The sequence below is a fragment of the Camellia sinensis genome, chromosome 11 (assembly GCF_055761805.1).
Source record: "Camellia sinensis isolate YWXY chromosome 11, ASM5576180v1, whole genome shotgun sequence".
NCBI classification, from domain to species: Eukaryota; Viridiplantae; Streptophyta; class Magnoliopsida; order Ericales; family Theaceae; genus Camellia; species Camellia sinensis.
The window spans coordinates 7,516,603-7,523,398 of record NC_138971.1 but is presented as its reverse complement, the minus strand read 5'-3'; positions in this window follow the sequence as shown (position 1 = coordinate 7,523,398).

Sequence of the window (6,796 nt, the reverse complement as noted above, 5' to 3'; positions counted from 1 at the left end):
GAATTCCTAATATAACTTTTTTCAAATTATAAGAACCAAATAAACCATAAACAAAATCAATTAGTGTGTTTGGTTTCAGTTTTTTAAAAATTAAGTTTTTTGCTTTCGTACTTTTTTATTTTTAGTGAATATTTTTTAAATTTTAAGCATTTTTTTATATTTTTAGAAGCATCTTACTTAGATAAATCTAAATAGTAAAATATTTGTGAAAAAATATTTTAAAAAATTAATGAATACACAAAAATATGAAAAATGTATTTAGGTGTGCCTAAATTTTTTTTCAAAAAATTACTTAAAATATTAAAAAAATTTATTGAAAACATTAAAATATGAAAAATAAAAAAATAAAATTTTCTGAAAATCAAAACCAAATAAGCTGAATAATACAACACTAACTTTAACATGAACAAATTGTGGGTACCCCAAAAGCAATAAAAAAAAATCTTAATTACTAGACAGATTTGGGTTAAATAAGAGCATTTGTAGGGAAGATACCAACACTATATTAGGGTAGACATTGTGAGAACATATTTTTAGAGTTGTTCATGTGGTCGATGTTGTTAGTCAGGTGTCACATGGATTGGCCGAGATGCCGATATATGGTCGGATAGAGGGTAAGAGTCCTAAATGATATCAAATTATATTTTTTGATAGAGATGAGATTGTTATGGAAGTGTATCTTAATCTGAATGATGTGAGTTATGATAGATGTTATTCTTGTAAATGACAGAGTCATATGGACTGATACTTCTAAAGGACGAAGGCACTGCTGATTATAAAAGTAAGGCATCCCGTGAATCTAAGGTATGCTTTTACTTGTGAATTGTTTACTGAAGTTGTTATTTTTGAGAGATAAATTGACTAACTTGAATATCAGAGTGCCTCAAATGAACGAGCCACTGTAGTGTTTGTTATCTTTTTGTATGCAGATATTGGACTCTTCTATTCTTTCGTGTGTTGTACAATTAAATTCCTTAGACCTCAATAAAAAAATTTAATTTGATTGTAAGATAAAAAAATCAATACTCACATACATTATTCACTAACCAAATTATATTCAGATTTTGGTGATTCAATGCACTTGTCAACTAACATTCTGAATATGTTCATAGTTGGAATATATATTAATGAATATTTTGTTACAGTTTTTATTGTCTATTCATAATGGGAATGGAACCTATCATTTTCCATTGCCTACTTCACTTTCATTATAAGCAAGCGGTAGAAAATCAAGTGTTTTTAATATTTTTGTATATTAAATGTGACTAGATTTTTAACAAATAAATAAATTTTAATCCCATTTTGCCCTTGTGTGTATTCTACCCTTATTTTTACTTGTAAAAATTTAAATAAAAACTTCATCTCATATAGGTTATTCTAATTTTATAAAATTTAAGTTTAAATTTTAATATAATTTTGGAAAGTGATTTTCGAAGTTGACATATCCCCCATAAAGTAGCTTAAGTTGAAGTTAAAAATAAAAAAATATTATAAAAAAAAATCTCTTAAAAGAGTTGCAAGAAATTTTGAAGATTTTAAATCAAATTTAAATATGATAAGAACAAAGATAAGTACGGCCGTGTACTAAATACTTTAAAGAAATCCTATATACATTCTATTTTTTTACCATTTTATATCATTGGTACGTTTACGTTAAGATACGTCTACTTTCATTAATTCGTTAATAGTTATCATAATACATAATTGTGACAAAAAAATCAGTGATATATAGCATCTCTCAATACTTTAATATATTCATTTATCGTTCTTTGGCCATGTTTATTTTGTTAGAGTAAGCAATTGGTAATGAATGATAATAATTTTTACTGTATGTAATCTTTACAATAAAACATACCAAATAGTGAAATCAAACAAAAAAAAAAAAAATTAATCTCTATGTTACCGATCATGATTGCTGCAAAGCCAAGCCCATATATATGTAATGATCATAAACTGATGGTATTTTGATCATTTAACGTAAATTTGGACATATCTAATTCTTCATTTTATATATCAACCTTTATGAGACTCAATATTGTCACATATGAAGAATACACAATTTGAAAAACTGTCAAATCAAAAATCTAATTTTATATTTAAATATGAAATTCAAAATCAGTCATAACATATAATCCAACCCTATGATTTTATCCCAAACAAACACAACCTTTTGTTTCTTTCTTTCCTTGGAATCTAATTAAAAAAAAAAAAAAATGTTAGGGAAAAGGTTAAAAAGGGCAAGTCAAAAAAATTGGGAGGATGATGTTGATGGGGTTATCCTGAAATATTATCATTAGGCAAGGCAATGGGGGAGGAGGTGTGGGATCATAGTGAACGAGCAACTAGTTGCAAGAAGTCCCCCCCTGCCCCATTAAAAATCTGACACCTAAAAGCATGCATCAACTTGCAGAGAGAGCGAGAAAGAGAGTAAAATGAAAAAATGGAAAGGTGAAGAGAAAGGAGGAAACTATCTTTTATGTGCCAAATTTGGTGGGGATTGGATAGAAAACAACAAAACTTGGAGTAGAGATGTCAGGATTATGATGAAGAGATAAGAAGGATCAGCATTTGTAAGAATTTAACTATAAAAAATTAAAAAGAAAGAAACTTTAAGAAAAAGGCCTGTTATAATCAATGTGGGCTTGTATTTTATTTGAATCATCACCTTTTTTTTTTCTGCTTCCATCAGTTTGAAATCATGCAAATTTCAAGAATTTTTTTTTTTTTTTTTTAACCTGGTGTTGCAAATTTCAACTCTTTTTTTAGTCTAAAAATTTAAAAATTATTAAAAAAATAAAAAAATAAATAAATTATACAAAAGTTAAAGATTTTATTTTTTATTTTTATTTTTTATATATCTTTCATAAAAACTAAAAAAATTACTAAAATAATTTATTCTCAAATGAGACCAACTCTTTATAGTTATTACTTGTTTTCTTTTTCAGTTCTGAAACTTTTGGGATAAATTATAGTGCTAGCCCATATATGTAGGAAGGGTTTGATGTGAAAAGTAAAAAAATAAAGATAGCATATCTCTTATTTTTTGTTTGAAAGATTAAAAAAGTGAGAAATTGTCAAAAAAAGTAATAGAAATTGCGTCAAAGATAAATCATTTAAAATTCTTGTTTTCTTTCTTAGTAAAATTGATGAGATTTAAGAAATTAAAATTGTTCTTTATATATTTTTTTATAATATTTAAATTATCTCTTTAAATGTAAAATATATAAAATAAATATTTATTATTTATTGTTCGTCCAAATAAAATAATAAGAAAAAACACAAGTGTAATACTTGGGAGGGATTCATGAGATTTGGAGTGGTTGTTGTATTGGGGCATAAGCTAATGCTGTGCATTCAAATAGACTCATTGAGGGACTTATTTTGATAATTCAAACTGTTCAAAATACATTGAGTAAAACATACTTATAAAAAATCAAATTAATCGGATATCATTAATCATTAACTCTTTCATTCACTCACATTTATATCTACAAAAATAAAGTATTAAAGTATTAAAATGAATGAGTGGATGAGAGGGTTAACGATATCCGATTAATTTGATTTTTTTGAAGATATATTCTACTCAATATAAACAGTTCAAATCATAAAATGAATCCATTTAACTGCACAATAATGACTGCTATCCCAATTCCGAATGAGACACATTTATAGTGTGAGGGCCCAATATTGGGAGTCACAGATATGCCGAATAGTCGAACTTTGGGTCGAAATATATAGCATTCGGCGCCATCTCACACGCCCGAACCTTATCCTATTCGGCCCAATAGTCGGTCAAGCAAGGGGCCGAGTGAAGAGCAGTTTGTTACAGTTGAAGCCGAATAGCAAATTGAAAGTGGACTCGATCCTGAGGCCCAAGAAAGAAAAGATATAAATAGAAGAACATCAGTCAGGAAGAGGTATGTGAGAACTATTACACTATACTTAAAATACAAGTAATTCAGAGAGTAGAGACTGACTTGTCCGTTGGAGTGTCAATTCCGGCACCCTCGACCGGAGTGTTGATTCTTTTTCAGGTGGCTAGCTGAGGATCACGAGCGTCCCCCAGGATCAGAAGAGTATTTTCAAACCACTTCTCCACAATTGGCGCCGTCTGTGGGAATACTCAAACACATCCATGGCGGATGTAACGGAAGACCCTCCGATAGTCACTGATGAAACCACGCAGAGAGACGACCTCACTCCAACAAACATGCTTGGACCAGAGACTATCCCCATAAGACGCGTTTTGAACTTCGCCTCACTCTCGACTTCGGAACATGAGGCAATGCAAGCGATCATGGAACAAGCAAAGCAAAACGAACAAAGGTTGGAGAATATGATCGCTGAAAACGAACGTCTCCGTCAGGATTTGGCCTTGGAGGTGGCGAAGTCCAAACAAGCTGTACGCCAAGATCTGGAATGACCTGTAAGGGCAGGAGGTTAATGATCTCGAGCCTGACAACAAGACACTGATAGCGACTTCAACTCATTATCCCCGGAGCCCAAGAAGAAGGGATGATCTGAAACTTCCAGTTCCTCTGAAGAGAGTCCACGTATAAGGCATAAGCGCAGACGAAATAGCTCAGATGAAGAACACCGGCATGATCCATTTGTACGACGGATTGCAAAGGCAGTGCTACCCAAGAAATTCAAAGCACCGTCATTTACCTTGTACGACGGTAAATCAGACCCCACTGATCATATCCGCCATTACAAGCAAGCCATGACGCTGCATGCAGATGACGAGGCTTTGATGTGCAGAATATTTCCAAGCAGCTTGGGACCACTAGCTATTAGGTGGTATTATAGACCGGCTTCGATTAAAAGCTTTCACCAACTTCAAAAATCTTTCAGGGCAAGGTTTATCACTAATGAGGTCCAGCCAAAGCAAGCCGATTCCCTCTGGGCAATGCAGATTCAACGGGGGAAAACCCTTCGGGCCTATTCGGTGCGGTATTGGAAATGTTTCAATCTGGTAGACGATGCTTGCAATGACTCCATGGCCATCACCACCTTCAAGATGGGGCTGCATCCCGACAGTGCCCTCCGCAGCTCTTTGACCAGACGGCCCCCCAAAACAGTTTGGTTGTTGATGACGAAAGTTAAAGAATACTGTAAAGTGGAAGATGATGCCTTGAGGATTAAAGCTGAAAATGTGACCAACAAGACGGCTCTTGCTGAAATTGCTCAACTATTAAATTCTGTAACACCCTAGACCCCTGAACCACGGCATCGGGCCAAACGGGACAAGAGACGGGATTCCCGCCGATCAAGCGACCAATGCTCCCACCGAGAAAATGAATAGCTGCAAGTTGATAGCAGGCGCACGAGGCACGCCGACAAGAAATATACAGAGTTGACAGAGTCGATCAGTGCGGTTATGTCCAAAATCCAACACCTTCTGTACTTCAAATGGCCATCGAAAATGATAGGACCTCACGACACGAGAAGACGGGATAGACGGTGTGAGTATCACAAGGACCATGGCCATGATACTGATAGTTGTTATGCACTGAAGGATCTCTTGGAGGAATTGGTACAGGATGACCGGCTATAACAGTACGTCCGAAAAGGCAACCCAACCAAAGCAATAGCCTTAAGACAGAATTCACCTCCAGTCGGCGTGATCCACATGATATACAACTTGCCAATTTCATCCGCAGTGCATACGATTCAGTCGAATCCTGACCCTCAAAATCAACTCCCTCCGGCTAAACGACCCCATGAAGCTGCCAGCATTTCTTTTGATGATTTAGATCTGGCTGGTGTGACACTTTCCCACATCGATCCCTTGGTAATTGAGTTACGCGTAAACTGATTCACAGTTGAGCGCGTACTCATCGATCCGGGGAGCACATCGGAGGTTATGTACTACAAGACATTCACCAAATTTGGCTTCTCCTAATCGGATCTCTCCCCGGCCCCTCATCCACTATTCGGTTTTAACGCCAATCCAGAGTACTCATTGGGAAAAATCACACTACCTATTCGAGCGGGCTCCCGCACAGTGGATGTAGAATTCTTGGTCGTTAAGTTGCCATCGCCGTACAATCTCATTATGGGGCGGACTTGGTTGCACACCATGCAGGCCGTGCCGAGTACGTATCATCAGCTGCTCCGCTTCCTGACAGAACGCGGTATTGAGCAAATCCATGGCTCCTAGAAGTTGGCACAAACATGTTATCTCCTTGCTGAAAAAATACCAAAACAACTGCAGATGAATTCTATTGAGGTGCCAGATCGAGAAAGCCTCGACGATGTTGGGTGGCTACCTGATGAAAAGGCCACGGAAGGCTTAGACCGAGTTGAAATCGATGGAAGCCCAGACAAATTCTTCATGGTCGGTGCATCCCTGAGTCAGGGTGACAGACAGCAGCTAATCTCTTTCCTACTTAGCAACCTCAATGTCTTTACGTGGACTCCATATGAGATACCCGGTATATATCCGTCCATTTCACACCACCGTTTGAATGTTGATCCTAAGTACAAGCCGATCATTCAGAAAAGCCAGCGGTCGGCCGCAGAGCACACTACCGCCGTTGTTGAGGAGGTTGACAGGCTGCTTGACGCCGGGGCAATTAGAGAAGTGACCTACCTTACATGGCTCTCTAATACAGTGGTGGTGAAGAAGAAAAACGGTACTTGGCGAGTGTGCGTCGATTTCACGGACCTGAACAAAGCCTGCCCCAAGGATTGTTTTCCCCTACCAAGAATTGACTAACTTGTAGATGCAACGGCACGCCATCAACGTATGAGCTTCCTCGATGCTTACAGAGGCTACCATCAAATCGCCATG